General features: G+C 39.1%; 1 protein-coding gene across 2 annotated transcripts in view; it reads right to left on the reverse strand.

Annotated features, from left to right (window-relative positions):
• PACRG (parkin coregulated) overlaps positions 1–24,860 on the reverse strand; it is a 213,907-nt gene that overhangs the window by 129,262 nt on the left and 59,785 nt on the right. The window lies entirely within an intron of this gene.

Genomic DNA, 24,860 nt, shown 5'->3' on the forward strand with positions numbered 1-24,860 from the left:
TTCAGCTAGGTAGCTGATTTTACATTAGAGACACCAAACAAAGCACATAGTTAAAACATCTTCTAGATGAAAATCAAACATAACAGTAGAATGTATGTACATTCAAAAATAACTTATCAAAGAGAGCTTCTTATTAGCTGTCAGTTCAGAGAAACTTCAAAAGCAGTCCCTGAACATCCAATGGTATCTTTCTGACAACCTCCTTATCTCTTACAAGTTGTTATGAGAGCTGAATTAAATTGGCATGTCACAAATTGTGTTTTCTACCACTGTATATCAAAAGGATGAGATACTTCTGATCACATAAGTATTCCTTTTCAGAGAAGGTAAGTTTTGCAAAGTAAAGAAAAATCTCAAAGGGCCAGATTGTCTGCAAGTGCTGCCTTAGCTGTATATTTCTGATAAAACCAGGCACCTGTCTGTATGTACCAATACTCTGTTCAGTGGATGGGTTGCATTTTTATATTTTAAGACTAAATTGAAAGAGCTGGATTAAGGAACTTCCTTGGGATTAATCCTTTAATGTGATAGATCACCTTGCCTTTGATGACACCTGTTTGTGAATTTATTTAATGTGAATTCCCCTTTTATTAAAAGGACTCCAAAGGTATAGATCACAAAGTGTAAGTTATCCTATGCATATTTAGATATTTTTTCCACAGAATCCGTGGAAATGAAAAGTCACAAGTCTTGCAATATGTTATAATCTTACATATTCTTATGGCATAAACTTCAATCACATTTTAAAAGATCAACCAGAATATCCTATAAATAAAAGACTAATGATGAGACATAGAACCATATATAGTTCATGAGTTCTAACTTTATAAGATCCACTGTGTGGTATGAGAACTTGCTGGCATGTAAAACACGTATTACGAGACCATAAATAGAGGTATATACAGTGGTACCTCAGGTTAAGTACTTAATTCGTTCCAGAGGTCCGTTCTTAACCTGAAACTGTTCTTAACCTGAAGCACCACTTTAGCTAATGGGGCCTCCTGCTGCTGCCGAGCCGCCGGAGCATGATTTCTGTTCTCATCCTGAAGCAAAGTTCTTAACCTGAGGTAAAATTTATGGGTTAGCGGAGTATATAACCTGAAGCGTATGTAACCTGAAGTGTATGTAACCCGAGGTACCACTGTACCTAGAATATATAGTTGTGTTTTTGTTTCCAATATGTGCAGTAATCTTTGTGTGTGTGTGTGTGTGTGGTGAAGCTAGAAATATGGTGCTTAAAGCTTAATCCGTTGCTTGTTGGCTGTTTTTTTCTGCTCCACCCCAATTTCCCGTCACTGCCACAGTGGTCCAGTTGAAACTTGCAAATGTAAATATCTGCACCCAGAGGTGTAGCAAGCCCAGGTGGTATCCGGTGCGGATTTTTTTTTGTCACCCCTCCCCCCACATCAACAGCTCGGAGTAGGCTTGGGAGTCGCGGGCGGGCGCAGCATGTCCGCCCCTCCTTCCTATGCCTCTGCGCCCCCACCCCCACAACTCCCAAGTACCCCGAGCAAGAGCCGCTTATGGCGAGCTGGGGAGGAGGGATCCTACTGCTGTCCATATGGCACTCCAGCGGCACCGGTGGCAAACCGCTATGTACAGCGCATGTGCGGCGTCGCTACGCACAGTGCATGCGTGCAACACTGCGCATGCGTTGTACATAGCAGTTTGCCGCCGGCACTGCCCAAGAGTGTACGGACGGTGGCGGGATCCTCTGCTTGCAGCTGCAGCGGCGCAATGGCTGCTCACGCCGCCAGACCCGGGCCAGGGCGGCAGGCTAAACACCCCACGGGGTGCCTTCTTGTCACCCTCCCAGACGTGGAACCTGGGGCATCCCACCCCCACCCCCACCTTGCGATGCCACTGTCTGCACCATCTCCCCGCAAGCGTCCAATCCAGTTTACACTGTTCCAAAGAAAGCTGTTTTTCATTTAAATTTTTTATTACATCAGTTTGTGTGGAAATGTAGTTCTTTTACAACTTCTATAAGTTAAGATAACTAAAGTGTGGCAAATATATTAATTAATCACACAGCTGCACTGTTCTGTGACCCTCTTCCCATAACCAGAACAGGCACCCGAGACCAGATAAATATCACATATTCCTGAAGGCTGCTGAAACTGACTGGCACAGTTACAACAGCTTTCAAGCAAACATTGAAGCACCACTGGTGTATATACACACTTCACATATGTCTTTGTTTACAGGATATGCATGGTTTTGAAGTACTTCAAAAAGCCTACAAAGATTGTTTGAGCAAAGCTGGTAGCTTTGACAAATGAAATTAGTGTGTATATCACAGGACACATTGCCTCTATAATTCTGCTTTCAACACTCTGAAAAAGCAATTGTCGATCTCCAGCCTTTTTGTCAGAAACTATGCAATCACTGTCATTTCCCTAAGACTTTCCATGCCAGCAAATGAAAGGTTAGGAATTGCACAGGGCATGTCACCTGTTGCAACAAATCCACAGAACATGGTATTAGCAGTGCAGTCCTCTACATGTCTAAGAAGTAAGTCCCATTGAATTTAGTGGGGCCTGCTCCCAGGTAAGGCCATATACGACCAAAGCCAAAGCTGACATCAGAGGCAGATATGGCAGCATACTGTGAAAGGTTAATATACAGATATAAACAATGTAAAGGGAATGAGTTTTAACCCCCCCCCCAAAAAAAAGGGTGTCCTGTGATGTTTTGAAAATATTGTAATTAAAGCGAGAATTTTTTCTTTTTAAAATGTTTGTACCCAAATAACCTTGTTTTCAGGCCAAGCAATGATAGATTAACTTTCACAAAGAGAAATGCTGTATTTGGATAGCCTCTTCACTTCAATCATTTCCAAAAGATATTATCGCCAAGTCTAAAATCCAGCACTTATATTTGATTTAATATGCTAATACTGCACTTTTGCCACTGATTTGCCACTGATTTCAGTGGCAAAACTCTCACTGACTGCTGTAAAACAAGGCTGTACTCTTGGATCCCAAGATTCCTCCTTGGTCATTTATAAAGCAACACGTCCAAATATAAAGCCCTTTCCATCCACCCTGATTAAAAGGGTCTCTAACTAATACTGCATTTCACTGCTATGTTCTTACACTATATAAATGCCAATGTTTTCCAAACTTTTGTCACCTCATGATACCATTTCCTTTGCCTAGATTTATCCACATTTAAGAGCTGCTCAGAGTAGCTTTAAAATCTGCATTAAGATTTAAGAACAGACAGCATTGCCATTATTATTATCCTGTTTAACATGAGTGATTGACATTCACTGGTGTAACAACAGCAGGAAGAGAAAGCAGGCATGTTGTCAATCATGTAACCTTACAGCTCCAGGCAGGCTATTAATGTCTTAATTTGTTTTTCAAAAAACTTACATCCTTTTCCTGTATGTGAAAAAGTATAACAAAGCATTTTACAACAATAAAACATACATGCAGAAAACCAAATCCACAAAATGCATTAAACAAATCAATACTAACTGAAGTTCTTTTAACCATCAGCTGCTGAAAAAAATCTCAAGTGCATCTCTAAACCCTAACAGCTCTAGTGGCTGTAATTATATAGTTGATTTTATGTAACCATTTTAAAACTCTAAAAGTCAAAGTATTTTTTTGGTCTTCATGTTGTTCTTGAACTTCAAGCATATTTTCATATGAAATATTCTGTCCTCTGCAATTAAACTGCCTTTGCAGGTTTTACTAATTTTAGAAGTGTGTGAAGATAATTATAGGAGATTTTTATATAAACCAAACCTTTTCATATAAAGAATGCAGTGCAGGTAATGATACACTGATGCAAAGAAGGTACTGCTGGGGGATATATAAGAATGCAATAAGACATAAGGAAGGAAACTTATCTTTTGGTACACTGATTTCTGAATTAGTTAATATTTATCCCCAAACATTCTGCAATGTAAACCAAATATGCAAATATTTAAGAACTCCACAATGCTTTCGGTCTTTGGCCAACAGGAAAAAAGTATTTTCTTGCATGACAGCTGTGAATAAAAACCAAATACGTGCTACATGAGTTATATGTTCCAGGCTAATTCTGTGTGCCTTACTGTAAAATTTTATATGCCAAGTTATTATGTTTGTGAGTACAATATAACACCATTTTATATGGAGAGAGGCTTGTGTTTCTGTTGTGTTTGTAAATAAGAAACTACAATGTCAACTAGTAAACAAGACAACTGGCGATAAAACTTGATCACTTTCCAATAAATTGAGAATCTAAAATACAGCTGCATTATAAATGAGTTCATAGTTTTGTGTAAATGTCCTTCTCTTCCCACATTAAAAATTATCCCATCCACAAATACTTTGGCTTTCATGCCTCCTTTCTGTTATTCATAAAAAACAAATGAAGTGTACATAAATAAGATGATGGAACTTACATATTCTCTCATGAAAATGAATGGGAGCAGGAATTGTCCCATGACTATTTGGAGCAAAGTAAAATAACTGTAATCAGTGGAGCTACTGGGATGGAGGGAGGGAATCCTGTTACCCCTGCAAAAAGAATCAGGGTATGTCTCCAGCTTAAGAATGTTTCAGATTTCAGTTCTACCTTCCTCCATAGAAATGAATGGTTGTTATTGGGTATGGAATAATATAAAAGAGCTGTCCTCAAATAAATTGGTAAGGTGGAAGCAAATGTTGTCCTACCTAGTACACAGGTAAGATGGTGTCAAGAGACTGCATATTTTGCTTTCACCTCAACAGTCTTTCCTGAGTACAGCCCTTTAGGATTATTCTATAAAATTCAATAGGAGCCATTCACTTATGGGAGAGGAACTTTTCTCTTCCATAAGAGAAAGAACAGGGAGGTGTGATATTAGAAGGGGACAGATTAGAAGGGGACAGAGGACTGCAGATCTCTCTGTCTAAAGAAGGCTATAGACAAAGACTATGGATTTCTATATATAGAATGCACATATGCTCATTACCTTCCTTGGATTTCATGATACAAAGGCAAGAGAAAGCTGAGTATAGCTGGACATGCACTCTGGACTTAAGGCTGATTTCAAAAAAGCTTAAGGAACTACTAGGAGAAGTCCCATGGTCAGAAACACTCAGAGAGAATGGAGTCAAAGATGGATGGGCGTTTCTTCTTCTTTTTAATGTTTTATTTAAGCATATTTACAAACAAACAAACAAACAAACAATAAGGTACGCACACTCAACCCCAAAAACCAAAGATAGTAAAGGGAAAGGGTAAGAAAGAAAAAAGGATGAAGTTCCACACCCATTTGACTCGCCTCCAATAGCACTCGTCATCTTTGAGTCATTTAAGTTCTTATTTACACTGCATATCATTTATCGCTGTAATTACTTCTTTTATAGTACTATTATGGTATAACATCAAGTCACCTTACAAGCTTAGTCTAAACATATCAGCATGCTATCTTTAGAGCAGTGTTAGTTCATATATTCTTCGAACCACAACCACTGTGCCCTGAATTTCTGGTTTGTTTGTTATCTTATTACCGCAGGTGGATGAGCGTTTCTTAAAGGCAAAATATTGAAGGCACAAATGCAGACAATTTCAACTAGGAAAAAAAGGGAGGCAACTAAAGAAACCCGTGGCTACATAAGGAGCTTACAGATGAGCTGAGATTTAAGAAGGGTATGTATAAGAAATGGAAGAAAGGGGAAATCATGAAAGTAGCCAACAACTGTAGGGAGATAGAGCAAGCTTGTTTTCTCCTGCGCCAGAGGGTAGGAATGAAACCAGTGGCTTCAAGCTGCAAGAAAGGGAGAACTTTCTGATGGTAAGGGCTGTTCACCAGAGGAACAGACTCCCTCAGAAGGTGGTGGACTCTCTTTCCTTGGAGACTTTTAAGCAGAGTTTGGATGGCCATCTGTCATGGATGCTTTAGTTGAGATTCCTACGTAGCAGGGGGTTAGACTAGATGACTCTCATGGTCCTTTCCAGCTCTACAATTCTACGATTCCCCTATGCAAATCTGTTGTTACAATGGTATTCTGCTGTAGGTGGGCACCCTATAGAAAGGAAGGAAGACACACCAAACCAGAAATTCAGTGTCACTAAGAGCCATTTATGTTTATGCATGGAGTGAAACATTATTGGGGTCAAAGGACCAGAAGACAAAGCTCTTAATAAAGATGAATGGAGCTACTGTATGTGCATTAGGGAAGCATCACATATACTTCTTCATTCCTGTCTCAAGCCCAAAGAAGTTAAGCACTACATTGTCTCATGCATTACTTCATTTAAAAAAATGAAGTAATGAAGTCATTGGTTTGAACCCAATTCAAGTCACAATCAGGCTATATCTACTGAAATCAGTGGACAAGTTAGTCATGACTACGGATAGAAAGAGCTGTCAATTTAGGTTCTCTCAAGTTCTCATTTTTCCAATCTTAAATTCAGTTGTCCGCATTTTACAGCAATTCTACAGCAATTTGTGGATTTTCTTTTTTAATCCTCATGAAAATTCACCAGAATTTTAGTGCGAATTCCTCCTAATAAAGAATTATTATATAACTAATGTTCATGCAAACAGATTTCCCTAAAGCAATGCCATTCTGAGTATTATTTTCACTAAAAATTTCCCCTATGGTATTGTTGTAACCATTGGTTGGAGAAGTGCATTGCAAAATATGGGTAACTATGGATAGTTAAAACACTGAAACAGATATAACAAATAACAGTACAATCCCATGCATGCTTTATAAAAAGTCAGTCTTACTGGGTTGAATGAGGCTTACTCCCTTGCAAGTGTAGGTAGGATTGCCACTTCAATAGCATTTTAGCTCATTACACCATCTTTTAGCAGAAAGAAAAAAATACTCCTTAAAACATTCCCATCCAAATGGCTCAAGTCAGAACTTCTGTATAGTCAGGCCACCCAAAATGTAACCCTCATCAACGTCCTACCATAGATGCCCCCTGACCATAACTTCAGTAAGTGTTATAGCCTCAGAAGCTCCCAGACCATTCAATGGACCCTGGGGGGAAAAACTTATTTAACTTTGGCAAAGTCACAAATGGAACCTTTGAATGTATTTAAGTTTCCACCCACACTATTATCCTGCCATGATCAGAATTACTTCTTGACATTGAAAACGTTATTGGTATCTCTCTACTTGCACAAACCTACGTTTATGTAGGTGTTAGAACTGAAGGAGGAAATGTGAAGTATCATTACAGCTACTAACCAGTTCAGGCTAATGGAAAGTTAAAATGTTTGAACTGTTGAATCCTTTAACATCTTTTCTCTAACATTAAAACTTTGTTTTTATTCAGTCTTGGTTTAACTCACTTCCTTTGGGAGAGATCCTGAGGCCACAGTGAGAAAGGATAGCAAATCACCTACAATGTGAATATGGTTTAGGGCAGGATTAGCAAATCTTTTGGAGCTCAAAAGCTACATTGAGAGTTCACCACAACTTCAAGGTCTGCATGCTAGCAAATGCACATACACACACAGGGTAGGGGGAGAGAAAAGCAGCCTGCGCATGGCTATACACATACTTAGCAGATTGGAAACATACATAGAGGCACAGGTTTGGGCGCAAACACACATTCAGGCAGGCAGACACACACCCAATAGACAATGAAAATGTGTGATCACTAACAATCATTCTCAAGATGATTGCCCCAGTCACTTTGGGTGGCAAGGGGTATCTTAGGTGAAGTAGGGGGAGATACTGGTGTCCCACAGTCACCTGCCCCTAAACTCTCATGTGTCACCAAAATATTAAGCCTTGCCAGTTGTTTTCAATTCAGGCTCCAAACATGTTTGTGGTGAACTTGTCAAATGAATAGGCTGAGCACAAGGCAGACCACAATTTTGCAATCCAATCACAAACCTTCCAAATGTTGGTTGCAAAGCTGTGGTCATGATGAAACGACTCACAATCACAGGGCTGCTTCACAGTAAATATATTTTGAAGTTAGGACTGAAAACAAGGAGGCTCGTCACAAGGACAAGGGTCATGTGAATTGGCCTTTAGTCAGGATGGACTGAAAAGTAAAGAACTTGGACACATTCCATCTCTCAGAGGATTAGTGGTGTAGGCTAAATTAGCCTTAATTGTAATTAGATTCTGTGGGGCTCTGCAAAGGAGAAAGCTCTGAAGTATGCCATCGTGCCAGGAATTTCAGACAAACAGTACTCACAAAGAGGGGGAAGAGGAAAAACAGATTCACAAAAATCAGCAGACAAAATAATTTGCGTACGAAAGGAAAATGGTAAGAAATAGTTCTTAAATATGAAAAAGAAAACATTTACAGGACACTTTAGATATAATTGCCCAGCAATTTGGATTGTAAAGTTCTGTAATCTCTATACAATGCAGCATATTTTATTGTTCACATTACAATGCGGCATTGCTACATTCCAAGAGAGACTAAAATTAAGCACTTTCCTTAAGATGTTCTTTCTTGAATTTGATTATTCTGGTAAATACTGCAATATTTCATGGCGAAGAGTATGAATACAAGCCAGTCTCCTCATCTTGGAAATCACCAAATATACAGTTTGATTCTCAAAGGAAGCTGCATGGTCACGATCTTAAAGCCACACATTCATTCCAATGTGGCAACATAGCTTCAGAGACTGAGAGACCTTAAGAGCTACTGCACAGCAACACACTCCAACAGACCTGCAGTTTCATCTCCAGAGTCAGTATAAATATCCAGTCTAGCACAAGGGATAGGAGGAGGAAGCAGGATGGAATCACTGCCAAATGGCAGGGGGCAGCAGCAGGAGATCTCTTTGGCCAGGGTCTCAGGCCTCAAATTTAGCTCAATATTTGTTAATTTTTTGGCATTTAGCAACCTTTCTTTATGCACATTGGACGAAATTGTGACACACATTCCAAGCTTAGATCTGCAAATTTAAACAATTAAGAGATGCATTTGCTAAATTACATTTTTTTTTGTTAACCAATATAGATTTTGTCATATGCTTAGTATCAACTCTATTACATGAAGCTCACAGCCTTTCAAAGAACTAACCATGTTTTAAGAACCAAACAAGAACACAGCCTGGTGGCAGGAGAGCAAAAGGGCGTATAAAAACTGCTGGCATAGAAGAGGAAATAAATCTCACCTGCCTCCATTAAATTAATACTGTCCACTTCCTAAAATTACTGTGTAGGATGTCTAGCAACATTCTAATTTTCTTTCCTCCAAATCTGCTTTGGGCCTATTCCAATCCATCTACGACATTTCCACTCTTTTCGAGTCACCCTCACAAATATGATGTCAAATATTAAGGCATCACAGAAACACACAGCTTGAAAGGAATTCCACAGACATTCAGTCTCATCTGGGCTTAACTACAACAAATGAGTACATAGGGTGGAATTCAATGAAGTGCTAAGTGGGGTATGCACCTGGAAAATGAGGTCCACTCATGAAAGGTCACTTTTCCATTCTCTCCTTTACCCCTGTGCCCCTTAAACCTGTTCTGGGTTTTCCCCCAACCTTCCAGAGCAGATTTAGGGGGAAGGAAGGAGGAGAAAAGTTCTGTTGTGCAAGTGGACTTCATTCCATGCAAACAACTTCGTTGAATCCCACCCATAGCATCCAAATTGTAGCATGCCACCATTACGGAGAAGAAGAAGCAGTGTGTCACTGCATAAGAACCTTTGTCAGACAGGTGTGCTCTAGATATTTTGGACCACAAGTCCCAGCATGCCTGGAAGCTGAAGTGCAAAACATTTGGAGGGTGCCAGGTTGATGAAGCCTGCTGAAAAAGCTACAGCAGGGCAAGAAAAAGCTTCAATGGCAAACTGAGAAGCCAAGAGCCACTGACCGAAAAAAAGAATGAGGAAAATGCTTTTCTCCTCAGAAATATAGTGACTGATTGGTCACCAGGCACAGATGCAAAACTATGTCTATCGATGAAAACATCCTCAGCCCCTAGGCACTATCCACACCACCTGATACCTACCAGTAATTTCCAACTTTGCTCTTATGAAGCAGCTGAAAAACAAGAGCTAAAATGCTGAAATAGATGTTACAAATAGCAGTACAATCTTATGCATACTTCTTCAAAAGTAAGTCTTACTGGGTTCAATGAGGCTTACTCCTTTGCAAGTGTATGTAGGATTGCCACTTCAATAGCATTTAAAATGTCTAGCTCATAGCAAATCTTCCCTGCTTGTCTTTCAACTTTTAAAAGTGTGGGATGTGTGGGATGGAGCTATATTATTATCACTCAAGTGGAAATTGTCAGAGAAAATTGTGTGGGAAGTCTACAGTTTTGTCCAGATAACTTTAAACAAATAAGAAAATTTCATCAAGCTCAAACTACTTTCAAGGATTCTGTTGCAGAAAGCGGGGTATTATAAGGAAAGACTGATTTGCTATATAGGAACATAGTTACTTTTTTGGACCCTTCAAAACTACCATCTAAACAAACTACAAACAAGTTATAAAGTTCTGATTTTTAAAAATAAAGTACACACAGTGTAAACAGGTTATAATGAACTATTTCATTCCTACTCCATTATTATGCTGTGGCTCCATTCTTCTCCCCAAAACCAAATGAAGCCAATTTCACAGCCACTCTGACTTCGAAATGAATGAATGTACACAACATGACTTCCCTTTCCTTCAATTACAAGACTGGAAGAGGTGAACACACTCATTCACAATTGTGCTAATATAGATAAACATGAGCACTAGCATGGACAATGGCAAAGCAAGATATTTTTCTCACTTCCATTTCACTAAGTACAGCAGAATAGGTCTGCCTTATCTGGCACAGGAAATTGCTGGAGCCTCCCTTTCGCTCATTATTATTTTAAATTGTAGGTGAAGCATTGTGCTGTCACTTGGGATCCAGGACTTTTCCCATGGTTGTCTGAATCTCACACAATAGGTTTGTTGGCAGTCACAAATAGATGATTTAGTCCTGCAAAAAACTCTTAGGGAGCACAAAGGATAGAGTCCCATTTCAGTAGGGTTGCCATATTTCAAATAGTTAAATTCCTGACGCCCGCAAAGTTGTTGAGCTTTTCTTAGGAAACCTAACCCAAAAATAGTGATTTTAAGCTTTCTGAGCTGTTTCCACTGCTTTTTCCATCGTGTTGTACATCTAGGTTTTCCCTGATATTTTGCCAATTCGGCAAAATTCCCCCAATGCTATTTTTACACCCGAAAACCAGGACATGTCAGGAGTTTTCCTGAAGTATGGCAAGCCTACATTTCAGTAACAATGCAAAGGGAAAGTCATTGGTTCTGCTGCCCACAAAACACATGGCAGATGTCCACATGGCAGGTGCTCAGAATCATGAGCTATGCATTGGCATTTCAGTTCACATAAAGATCAGAATCATACTGGTGTTCCAAATCCCATGGTGTATTGTATGTTCTTCCCATTGGTATCGCTTCCTCAACTTTGTGTGCTGAAGCATGAATTGGGGAATATGGGAAACTCCTTTAGCAACTCCCTTAATGTCTCTAGTAATAAAAAGGATTGTTCTGGGTGGTTGCTGTCAGAAATACATGCCTCCTTTTCTATACCTCCTTTTTGATCATATCCTTTGATCTGGTTCTCCTCATTAACCCTCAGTACATTCTTTGTGTCCCAAATTTTCCTAAAAGATTATCTTAAAAATCACAGCACTGTTAGATTTGAGTCAAAGATGAAATCCCTAGCTAACTGGTTTGCCCTGCTGTTATGTTGCAAAAATAAATCCTAAAAGTTTTTATTAAATCTCATTACTTATACATATCTGTTTATATTAGGGAAAAGTCTCTGTCCAAAATACAAGTACAGTAAATTCACTTTCACAGAATCATAGAATTGGAAAGGACTTTGAAGCAAATCTAGTCCAACCCCCTGCAAGGCAAGAATCTCAACACACGGTACCCCATCCAATTTAAAACCATACCTGACCAGACTCTGCTCAGCTTTACAAATGTGCTTAGCAGTTTTACTGCTGCACCACTGGGAGGTGGTCCTTTTCATTTGTTTATAAATAATTTAAATGACTTTCTATTAGATTGTTAACATTACCTCTTTACTTCCTTATTTGTCTTAAAAGAGTGGTATGCTAAAATCAAATCCAGGTTCAGATTTTCAAAGTGCTATCAAAGGGCCTCAAAGATCCTAAAGATACAACAGCTTATAGAAATCAATGGGAGATTCAGGTATGTTACAACTGCAGGCATAAACCCTAATGAATAATAAGATTCAGAAATGATAACACAGCCTAGAAGTGCAGTGACAAAACCAGTGAAGGAAGAAATAATCTTAACTCACACCTGCATTACAGGCCAGCTGGTTGCATCAGGCATACAAAATATAATCAGGGCAGACAACCAGGTTTAAATTTGTAAGCCCAACATGAGGTTCATGACAAAATCATATCTCAATATGAACTGAGTGTAGTTACACCACCTTAAGTAATATATGCATTGGCTTGTTGTTGTTGTTTTTTAGGCTTCACTAAACACTGAGGTTCATGAATAACAAATGATTATTTATATCAATCCCAGCAACAAATCATTGACAAAATACTCTCAAACAAGAGAAAAACAAATCATGACTGAAAAACAAAAAAGGCTCAGAATAAAACGCTCATTTTAAAAATCATGCTCTTGTCTTACGCATTTTATTCTGCTATCCAGGGTATTCAGTGACTGGCTCCCCTAGAAGCCCAGACCTGGAAAACTGGGTCATTCTCATCTGCTGGAGGCTCAGAGACTTGAACTCCTATGGTTTGAATTATTCTCAACAGCTGCTCCTTATAACAAACTACTGAAGAACTTGCAGAGATTGGTTTCTGATCTTCCATTTCATTTGGAGATAGATCTGAGGCCATTTCTGAATGCTCAGAGTCTGATGGGCCCAGTCCACCCATGCCTTCCTACTTTGCAGATTCTCATAAAAGAGGAATGTTGCCCCTTTCCATGTTAAGTCATGCTTCTTACACTTTGCAATGCCTGTCACCAAAGTTTGCAATTACCTGGTTCAGGATAAGAATGAACCATTGTAATGCTTAGATAAATTGTGGATCAAATGTCATCCTGCCCCTCAAAAGAAGTTTAACTCTCTAGATTGTAATGTAAAACAGAGCTTTCCAAACTTTTCATGTTGGTGATGCACTTTTTAGACATGCCTCATTTTGCGACACAGTAGTTCAGTTTTACTAGCAAACAGAATGTTAAACAAACCCCTTATAAGAGTGTTGTGTGACACACCTACACATTGAAGCCGGCACACTAACATGTTACAACACACAGTTTGGAAAGCTCTGATGTAAAATGAGATTCTGCACATGCAAGGTCAGCATTAGTAGTAGCTACTATGGTGGGGCAGAGCTGCACTCCAGATACCAGCATTGCTAAATATTATGAGGACTGGGTTGGGGCAGGAGCACTGGCACAGCCAGTCTGGTGCTCCCATTGCTGCCCTGCCCATGGAAGTTTGTCCTTCCAAGCTGCATTAATGTATTCAGTCCTTCCCACTGTCTTCATCTTTCCTCTGCTGACCCAAGAAATAATGAACCACTTCAAGCAGTGCCAAGCACAGCTTCACTACACTGCATCAAACGCACAGGAGCAGACCACATAATATTTTCTCATAACACTGGATTTTAAGAGTGAAAGGTGGCTTAAGTAAAAGCAGAAACAGCAAGCTTTTCATCTTTTGCATCTGGTGCATTCTATTTTCTGCCCATTTTGGCAGCTGTAGCTTTATGTACTTAGTGAATACAATTTCAAAGCATATTCTTACCCACTGACAACAATTCTCTCCCCCCCCCCCCCCATTTAAGCCATTTTTAGTAATGTGCATCTCTTGTTATGTCTTTGATGTTGTATACATTTCTTCTATCTTCACTGTGGGGTGAGTAACACATTTCACAGTGAACAAAACCCTGATGTATTTATTTCCTCCTTATTTTGAGTCCCTTTAATGATACTTCTGAATATGGACTTCTGGATTTGGCTCTGCTATTTAGCACAGATAAGTAGCACAGCAATAACCAAAGGAAAGGATGCTTAACGAGAACTGGAAGATTGGGACTTTGCACTGGAACTAGATAGGGTAGTAGGCAACACTTTTCATTTATATTTCAAGAAAAGTTAATTCCAAGCATCTAACATTAAGTGTTTATGACAATTCTTCCTCAAAGTAATATACATTTTAATCTTCTAATTTAGTTGGATATCTGAGCAATTGTGCCCAGTAATTTTCTTCTAAAAAGTCTGCCAATTCTCTGACATTTACTGGGGTCTATTTAATAGGGTTTTATGACTTTTATTCAGTGGCATAAAATTTTGTGCCACTGTTAAGTTGTTTATTGTTGCTGTTTACCATAACACAAAAATACCAACCGTTGATCCGTTTATATTAGCACATGTAGTAACAAAGTACTGTATAGCAGAACTTCACAATATAACAAAATCATAGGGCAATTTTTGAGGGAGTGCAAGAAATGCAAAAAGAACATCATAAAGTACTTTAAAAAAAAACACCACGGTAGCTTTGGGAGAAGAAATAACCCCTATAATATCCCATCAAAATACCTGAGGTATGTTGATATAAGCAACAATCACAGGCATGATATAAAATGTTCATAAAAGCTCTGATGAGTGTAAGCTTTGTTACTCCTATTCAATATGCAGCTATACGAAGGGAAACAGCCGTTCTGGACTGCATAATCAGACAACATAGCAGAATGCTTCCCTTCAGTCTGACGTTAAAAAATCACTAGAGTATTTCTCTGACAAGTCTGATTTAGACAGTAAACAGTCTACACACATTATTACTGAAAGGATATCCATGAGATCCAGGTTAACAAGTTATAAATCACTTTTTTATTGCTTAAAGCAGCAGCTGAGAATTGTTTGATGTAACCAATTTCTATTTTTAACTACTGGCACAATTTAAACATGCTGCATTTTCAGCCTTTACATGCAAAGAAAAAGGAGAGATTAAAAGAGTGGTGCAAAGAGGGAAAATTATAATTGGAGAGCTGCAGGTGTTTTAAAAGTGTGTAATATCTGATGCACCTTTCATAACTGTGCCTGTGTGTATATACACACAGAGAGAGAAAATCAGCCATTATTTTACCATAATTTCTATAATAAAATATTTGTTGTATTAATGCAACTACTATTTTATGAGCAGAGTAATAAGTTTAAATTCCTTCTCCAACTTTAATCCCATGTGATTTAACACAGCAGCCATAGCATTAGATGCCCACATTGCAACGTCTTGTTTTTAGCTTCCCGCTCTCTCGAAATGGATCAAAGATGAAACGTTGGCATAATAATAATTTTTGATGATGGGAATGAAATTATCTTACAATAACTATCTCTGCTTGTCAGAAGCCTACTTACATATTGAAATGTTATTACTTGAGTATAGTTTGAGGGAAATAATAATAACAATAATTTATTATTTATACCCTGCCCATCTGGCTGAGTTTCCCCAGCCACTCTGGGCGGCTCCCAATCAAATGTTAAAAACAGTACAGCTTTAAATATTAAAAACTTCCCTGAACAGGGCTGCCATCAGATGTCTTTTAAAGATATGATAGCTGCTTATTTCCTTCACATCTGAAGGGAGGGTGTTCCACAGGGTGGGCGCCACTACCAAGAAGGCCCTCTATATGGTTCCCTGTAACCTCACTTCTCGCAATGAGGGAACCGCCAGAAGGCCCTCGGCACTGGATCTCAGTGTCCGGGCTGAACGATGGGGGTGGAGACGCTCCTTCAGGTATACAGGACCGAGGCCGTTTAGGGCTTTAAAGGTCAACACCAGCACTTTGAATTGTGCTCGGAAACGTACTGGGAGCCAATGCAGATCTCTCAGGACCGGTGTTATGTGGTCCCGGCAGCCAGTCCCAGTCACCAGTCTAGCTGCCGCATTCTGGATTAATTGCAGTTTCCAGGTCACCTTCAAAGGTAGCCCCGCATTGCAGTAGTCCAAGCGGGAGAAAACTAGAGCGTGCACCACTCTGGCGAGACAGTCCGCGGGCAGGTAGGGTCTCAGCCTGCGTACCAGATGGAGCTGGTAGACAGCCGCCCTGGACACAGAATTAACCTGCGCCTCCATGGACAGCTGTGAGTCCAAAATGACTCTCAGGCTGCGCACCTGGTCCTTCAGGGGCACAGTTACCCCATTCAGGACCAGGGAATCCCCCACAAGGGGCAGGAGAATGCCGGATCCCTCTCCTCCCCATGCAATATGGAAAGGTTTCAGGAATGGAGAAGGAGGCAATTAAATACAGCAACATGATATTTTGCCCCTTGAGGTTGTACTACATCTTGAATTTTTTTCTGAAGGTCAAGTCAGTTTCTTTCAAGTACAACTAGCCTAAGACATTTATACCCTGAGTAAACCCTGAACTTAATATAATGAAAATGCTGAAAATGAATTTCTGAATCTCTATCTACTATGTAACAGAATCCCATTCCCAAGAATAGCACTGATCAATCAAAACCTGTTGGTCCATAGTCCTAAAAAATGCAAGATATAAAATCTATTTTCACTCAAGAATCGAAATTTCATTCTAAATCCACACTTTAATCTACCAAATCTGCAAGCCTATATATGAATCTGTCTTGGGACATACATACAGTTACCTGGGGAAATGTCCCATTGAACTTAATGATAATTATTTCTTGGTAGGATTGTGCAGTAAATAAGGTGCTTGTACTTCCCTACAGTTGTGGTTAACACACAAACTTGCGGGGGGGGGGGGGGGGCTTCAGTTTCCTTTTTATATACACAATCTAAAGACCTCTAGACTATACAGAAAGAGTCATTCTGAGGCCTACTACTGCTCAACAAGAGGGTTTTTGCCATTAGAGATGTCCCACAACAGATAGGCACATTATATAAAATTATAGTGGAATTGTAATTGACAAATATAAAATAATCATGTCAATGTCAGAGTACAGGTTTAAAAGATTATTGAAGTGGAACATGAAAGAGGAGCTTTCAGTATCAATGAACAGAAAGCACTACTGAGATTAGAGTAGGAAAGATCAGGAAGATGGGTCTCTGGTGACAAGGACAGGGCAATTTTACTTGATTAAACAAGCCAGAGCATGTGGAAACTCAATGGTCAAAGCAGTGAAAAAAGGTGACTTTCATGCTCATGTTCAGGAATCCAAGGATGCTCGGATGTACAAAAATGGCTCTTGCACACACAAACTGGATCATTTCAAAAGGGGAAGCTGTGGGCCCTGACTCAAATATGTATGCTTAAAGCTGTCATGGCTGCTAGCATTCAGCTCAGTCAGACACCTCATAATTATGCTACTCGGCTGTTTTTTAGAGGAAGGAGGAACTAAGTCCAAGAAGAGGACTTCTTCCTACCTTCAAGGATTTTGAAGAGAGCAATCACAGTCTCAGCGCTGGATCCAGGGAGCACTTATAAGCACAGCACCTATCTGAATGTGTGTTTTCTCATCCAGCAAGTGATGTTTACTTATGCTACCTGATTGGAACAGGGAATTAACATGAAAAACCAAAATGTACTGTATTGGAATAGAAGGCTGCTGCTCTAAAAACACACACACCAAAACACTTTTGAAAAATTATCTAGTTCAATATATCTCTATGATCAAATTTGTTAGAGTTATACAGAAATGTGATATCAGAAGTCACATTAATCTGTATGTGCCATATGTAGGAATTGTCCCACTTAAACTTAATCCATTCTTCCTACTGCTGAAAATAAATGCATAATTCACCCTTGTGCCACAAATTATTCTAAGAATTGTAATATATTATGTCACAACAAATGAAAATGACTCAAATATCATCCCGTTCTGTACTGTGGTTTTAAGAATGCGTTCCTCAATACGGAAATACAAAGGAGCATTTTGTGTATACTTATCACAGACAACAATTTCCTGTTTCTTTTCCTGAGAATATGTCTAATGGGAAATTAAAGATTTTAATCATGGCATTATGACAATTGCTTTTACAAAGCATATCACCAACATTTATTTAATCGCCATTTTCAGAAGCACATTTCTATTGTGATAGATAATATCATGTATTACATAAAAAGTTTGGATACAAGCTTTCCGATACGACAGCCTATGGAACAACAAAAAAGGAGCTCTTTCTATATTTGCCATTCCACATAAGTTCTGTTATCTCAAAGTTTTGCTCTTTTTTGGTGGTTTTATTGAGGAACTAAACAGTGAAAACACATACATACCACAAAACCCAAACAGCTGCTTTTGTTAGAGAAAAGCCATTTCAGGAGAGGGCAATTTGGAGTGACAATGTTGTTAGAGGGGAGGGATGCTTCATTCTTTGCCTATGACCTTCTGATGCAACTCTTCTGTTAATTCATTCCAGCCCTGAAGTTAGAGTCTCCATTGGTGCCATTTTATCTACATCTACTAAAAGGAACCGGTGTGATGCAGTGTTGGAATGCTGGACCATGGCCTGGGAGACCAGGGTTCAAATCTCCACTTAGACATGAAGCTCACCAGATGGCCTCGGGCAAATCACTCACTCTCAGCCTAACCTACCTCACAGAGTTGTTGTGAGGATAAAATGGGACCTATGTATGCCAATTTGAGCTCCTTAGAGTAAAGGTAGGATGCAAATGTGAAAAAGTTGCTATTTGTAAAGCTGTAGTAAGGTGCGGTGATTCAAAAGGGGCTCTTCACATAGGAAAAGGTGGCAAATGTTAAGTATTCTTTGTAACAAATTTTGCAAGGCAGCAAAGGAAGATATTGGTCAGTACTGTGGCCTGGCTGAGAGCACTTATATAATATTGGCCCAGTCACTTTCCTTCCTTCATTATGCCGTTGGCTTCCCTATTTCCTAGTTCTCTACTCAGTGATGACAAACTCTTTCTATATGGTTTGTCTGCTCCCGGCTTTAGTAGAGTTTCAGCAGAGCTAACTCACTTTCCACTTGACCGTGCTTAAGACTTCAAGATGCTTTTACTTCTCATCACTGGCTGAAGGATATTCTTATTGGAGCAGCTGTAGGTTACCATGCAACCAGTGCATGTCAATTCCTGTTAGGTTGTGTAACATACATTCAGTCATAAGGGAAAATTCAGCTGTTGGTCTTCTTAATTATCCTGGGTGGAATGCTGTTTCACATGGCTGTTCATGCCTTCAACAAGTACAGCAACAGCTGGGTATGACACTCCACACTGAGCTGTCAAAATAGCATTCATTCTCATTAATTTTCAACATTTGTCAGCTGCAGCTCCCTACTGCAAGTGGTACTTGGAGTGGTATACAAGCCTCAACACATATATAATAAAATGCAAGAAGAAGGGATGATCCAAAATGATCTAGATTCTAGCCAGTAGAACCTAAATAACAGTCTTCAAGACCCTTAGGTGGAAAATATGAGAGAATGAAGCTGTCCTGTTCCCAGACACATGTGCCACTTAGTACGCAACACCCTCAATGTGTTCTATGGCAGGAGAAGCTGGTCACTTTCCCATTGGCATTATAGTGTGGGGTGGATCTAGGATTCTCATAATTGGAGTTCTACTCCCAGGATATCTGCTGGAAGAAGGGGGAGAAGGTAATATTCTCCAGCCCCTGTTACAGCTCTCTGAAAAGTTGCTCCATGGTAGGATGATCCTCTGAAATGCATTGTTTTACCATTTTGTTAGGTTCTGCTCTTTATTGTGTATCTGGCTTAGAAATAATTTTAGTATGTTTTTCCACAAATGATTTTTTATTGTTCACTGCTTTTGGCAGCCAAGAAGTGAAACAGAAATGCTAAATAAATAAATAAATAAATAAAGACTATCAAGAACTTACACCTTCAAGTTAGTTTCTTTGGATTTAGTGGAGTTTACACATGAAGTATTACAGTGGCATGGCAGACGCAAGCCCATGGGTAGGGTGGGGTGTGCAGGAGAAAGTTTAAAAAACAAAATACTTGGAATAGCTTCCAAGTTCAATGAAAGTGCACATGTCCACAAATATGCGTATGAAAAATAAATAAATCCTGCCCTCTAAATGTCTGTAACATGGAAAAACAGGTTTGCTTGTGACATAATCACTTAACTGCAGTTGTTGTATGACGGCAAAAACTGCAGATATATGACATGAAAAGTTACCATATATAATTTTTTACTGCTGTGAAAACATTCAAAAGACTAAAATTTATGAGCCTTTCCTCCAACTATCAATTGTGTTATTCTTCCTTTACAAAGTATAATTATATGTTGATCTAAACACTAATGTTGGTGTTTCTTTTGTTCAAACCTTAAGTCATTGGTATGATGTTCAGCCTATAAAAGCTAAAGGGCCAAATTACGTTATGAAACCCCTCCATTTATTACGAGCAGTCTGCTCACAAATGCAACCTAACCCCTTGACTCTTCCATGATTGCTTTGCATTAAATGCAAGCACCCTGCATCCTTTTCAATAAAAAGAGGGTGGAAATTCCAATGTTTCTTAGGTTCTAGATCTGTTCAAAAACAATGATATGTATGAACAAGGCTTGATCTGTCTGAAAGTTGCTGCCACACAATTAAGCAAGCAGACACCAAACCACCAATTTCAGAAGCTGCATGAAACAACACCCTCATAAGAATATAATTGATGTGCTTTGTTCTCCCCTAAAGGGCATTCTCCCACGTTTCCAGATTTGCAAGGGGCTGTGCTGTGCTAGCACACCCCCTGGTGGATTCCACTGAGAAACATGTAAGGAAGACTTTACATAGGGGCTAGACTAGAGCCTTGATAGTTTGCTTAAAAATGAGACCTTGGTTTTTCAGGATTCTCTAAGGAGTATATGCTACAGAAAGTATTACACTTGCTTCTAGGGTGTCATATTCTATATTTGAGACCCTAGGCCTCAGAAATTATAACAATCACCCTAAGGACATCCAGCTTGACACAGATCAAGACTACTAGGTACTGTACCACTCATAGCTAGCTGCCTTATAAACACGGTCAGAGCATTAGTCCACCAAGCCCAGTACTATCTCTACAGTGGCTCTCCAGGGTTCCAGACAGGAATCTTTCACAATCCTAGCACTACCCAAAGACGCCAGAGATTCAACCTGGGGTCTCTTGTACAGAAAGCATGTGTTAGACCATTGACCTATGTATGGACCTTCCTCTTACTCCAGTTATACAGCATTAATAGTTTGCCACAATAATACTTTGGGGCACAGAAGAGTTTGGCTGAGCAGCCTGTCAATCAGAGAGGCAGGTGTTTTATAAAATAGTCACGGAACAACCCCTCCACTACATGTAGCACTCTGTCTTTCCGCAACTTATTAATAGCCACCGTAAAAAAAAAGGAATGGCCACTTTAATAAACCTGACTTAGTTTATACTGAGTGTAGCATCAAACCTGCAACATAACTCCTCCCTTTTCTTCCTAGCCAATTTTATTACCTTAAACCTTAGTTGAAAAATGGCTATCAATTATTCTGTGAGGCTTCAGTAAATAACATTTATGAAAGGCATTGTCATGCAGACACAGAAGGAGGAAGCATTTTGTTCAGATTGCTTTTCAGTTGGGAAGATCAGGAGACAGCAGCTTTACAGCAGCAAGATTATGAGTGGGTTGTATAGGTCATACCATATTTTGGGGGAGAGAAAACATAGAGGCTTAAAAAAAAAAAGTTTACTGGACCTGTGCTTTTTATTTATTCCTGCATCTCCAGAGTCTAGAGCCTTCTCATTTCTGGCCCTGACAGTTCACAAGATTGCAGAGATAAAAAAAAAGGAGGAGAGGGAGACTTCTCACTGAAAAAGAACAGATAGCAAAAGTATAAATTTTCAATCCATTTTTATCTGATCCACATATTAGCCAAAAAAAACCCTCCCCTCTCCCCCCTGCCTGTGGTATATAAGAGATTTGAGTGAAACTGCTGACATGTATGGAATGTTAGAAGTAGTCCCAGAGGAGATTAGTGGACAGATTACTGGTCCAAAGGTTAAAGGTTGAAAATAAATGCCATTTATTCTGCAGCTTACAGTCTTTTACATAGCTGGACAGAAAAGGAGCTTATCCTAAAATTTGTATATTTACAAAATACTGCATTTTGTACAAAATTTAATTAATTAACTACCTTTGTAGGCAGAAAAAATGAGAACCAACGCTTAAAATGTTTGAAATGAAGATAATACATTGTTTTTGCTGCTGACTCCATGTGCTCTGTCTGAGTGGCCAAAAACTATCCAGGGCGCACACTAGATAAATGGAGGATCTATATTATTTGATATAAATACTATCCTGCAATTTCAGTTGTTTTCTTCCCTCTATTAACCGCTCTCAAGGACTAGAAAAATCAGAGTTTTTGTCAGTGGCCTGTTTTGCATGTAACAGTACATGCAAAACCATGCCTTCAAATTAACTCATGAGTGTGTGGCTACTTACAGTAAATAAGTCCATCTACAGTCACACTGTGGCTGTGCTAGTTTGGGTTACATCTGAACCAAGGCTTATGGTTTATCTCACTCCAGACAAACCAAAAGCTGTAAATAAGGTATGTTCTTGTCTTTACAGCTTGTAGTTCATCTGGAGTAGACAAACCACAAACTAAGCCAATTCATGGTTTAGCACAGTAACAGAATGGTTAGGGGAAGGAGTGAAGCAGCCTCAGTTTTTATTCTGAGTGCCTGCATGCTCATGCATTCACATGTAATTATGGTCTGTCTTAGTGTTACATATGAACTGGACCACTATTTGTAATCTCATCAACACAGGCCAAAATCTAGAGATTCCCTTCCACCATCAGAAATAAGCTTTTTCCTCTTGAGTAGCTTGCACAAGGAAATTAAATATATCCAAATAATAGTTTTGTACATGCATCACCTTTTTGCACCAAACTGCACAAGCATATTTCTTTCTTTCTTTTTCCTTGATTCCACGAGAACGAGAGCTGGTTCCACCATTAGGTATGGTCAGATTCTGGAGTACCATAAAAGGGCAGCAAACAAACAGTTATTTTGAGGAAATGACAACCACTGAGCACTATTGCACTCAAATTGTGCTTTCAGGCTTCCTATAAGCATTTAATTGACCACTGCAGAACAGGTTGTTGGACTAGACTGACCTTGGGCCTGGATCCAGCAGAGCTCTTCTTATGGTCTTATGACTAAGATGATGACATATCAGTGTAGCATGTGAACATGGAAGGAGGAGGAAGATGAATCATAAAGCAGACACTGATGCATGCTCTTAAAGTTTTACAGTGTACTGCACTACATGTCTACTTCAGATGTAGACCCCATTGAGTTCAGTGGAATCTACTTCCAGGTAAGAGGTGGGTGTAATATTGCAGTCTTGTGTATTTTATTTTAAAATGCAGTCCTAGGCAAAAGCCTCAAAAAAAAAATCAACTGCAGGTAAGAAGGTTTCTTTAAAAATGCATCACCTTGTCTACCAATGGTGTTATTAGTCATTCAAAAAGAATGATACATAGAGCATTTGAATTATTTTAAGGAAAAATCAAACTGACAATGAGGGAAGAAATACGAAACTGGGAATTGAGGTATCAGAATTCCTTAAAAAAGAAGAAGCTTACCATCATATCCAATTAAGGCTGTGATATATATATTTACCTAGGAGTAAATTCCATTGATTCAATAAGATGACTTCTGAGTAGACATGTATAGAATTGTGCTGTAAATGTTTTATCCCTTATCTACAAGCCTGTCTTGATTTTAAAATGTAAATGTTGTATGTGAATAAATTTATGATCTTAAAATATCAGAAATTATCTTTATGAATATACAATATAAACATGACACTGTATTTTAATACCTTGTTGGAAGCCGCCCAGAGTGGCTGGGGAAACCCAGCCAGATGGGCGGGGTATAAATAATAAATTATTATTTTTATTATTTCCCATAGTGTTCTAGGACTGAATTCAGATACATGGCAACATGTATCTTACTACAGCATACTAGAAACACAAATTAAATGGTATATTCGAAAGAAAAAGGCAAAACATTCAGTTACAGCTGAACAGAATTTTACACTTTCCAAAAGTCTCCTCCATTTCACACTGAAATAAATGTCAGATAACATCTCACAGTAACATTACCTCCAATACACAGCAAATATTGCTGTGTTTATTTTTCTAGCATTCCATCTCCTAGCTGTAAAAATAGTTTGCAGTACAAATGAAAGCTCCAAGTACTTTGAAACAGTTGCATTGCTCTAGCCGCCAAAAATGTAGGCAGTAAGGAGGGAGGCATTCATCTCCTGTAGATGGAGTCTGGTAAAAGAGCACCAAAATGAATAGAGCATGCTGATCATCTGGGAATTCAGAACCTAGAGTGATTAATTAGGCCTTATTTTGTCTTGAATAGATTTACTAAGCTATTTTCAACTCGCCACACTGTTTGTAATTACCAAAAATCACACCTCCATTGGCTGGCCTGAGTTACCTCATGCATGAACAACAATTTGATTGAGCGCTCTTTTTAGTATTTCATTCGGCATTGTAATTAGCCATAATCATAGACTTCCTGGGTGCATGAGAATGTGCAAACGACCAATTCACAACCCTATCCTATTTGAATATGAATCTTCTCACTAAGCGGCAATTTAAGAAAGGGAAACAAAAAGCAGTTTTCTCTAGGGAATTTTGCAAAGCAGTCCTGATTTAATTCTTTCTCTTTCTTTCTCTCACTCTTTTTTTTTTTAAAGTTCCCATTTCAAGCATTTGGATTCTGTTTGCTAAAACAAGGCTTGCTTAATGAAGACAATGGCTTATTATTTCTTGAAGTGGCACAACAGGACCCAAGCCTTACAAGTCCAGTTCTTTCAGCTTCTGCCAAGGACACAAGAAACAAAGGAGCCAGCAGTAACAGGAGGCAAATAGAACTCTTTGCTTTCGGCTGCAGTTTGGGAACACTGTCCCTGGAGCAAGACCTGGGTCTCTTA

This window comes from Podarcis tiliguerta (assembly GCF_965153285.1).
Source record: "Podarcis tiliguerta genome assembly, chromosome: 3".
In the NCBI taxonomy this organism is placed as follows: Eukaryota; Metazoa; Chordata; class Lepidosauria; order Squamata; family Lacertidae; genus Podarcis; species Podarcis tiliguerta.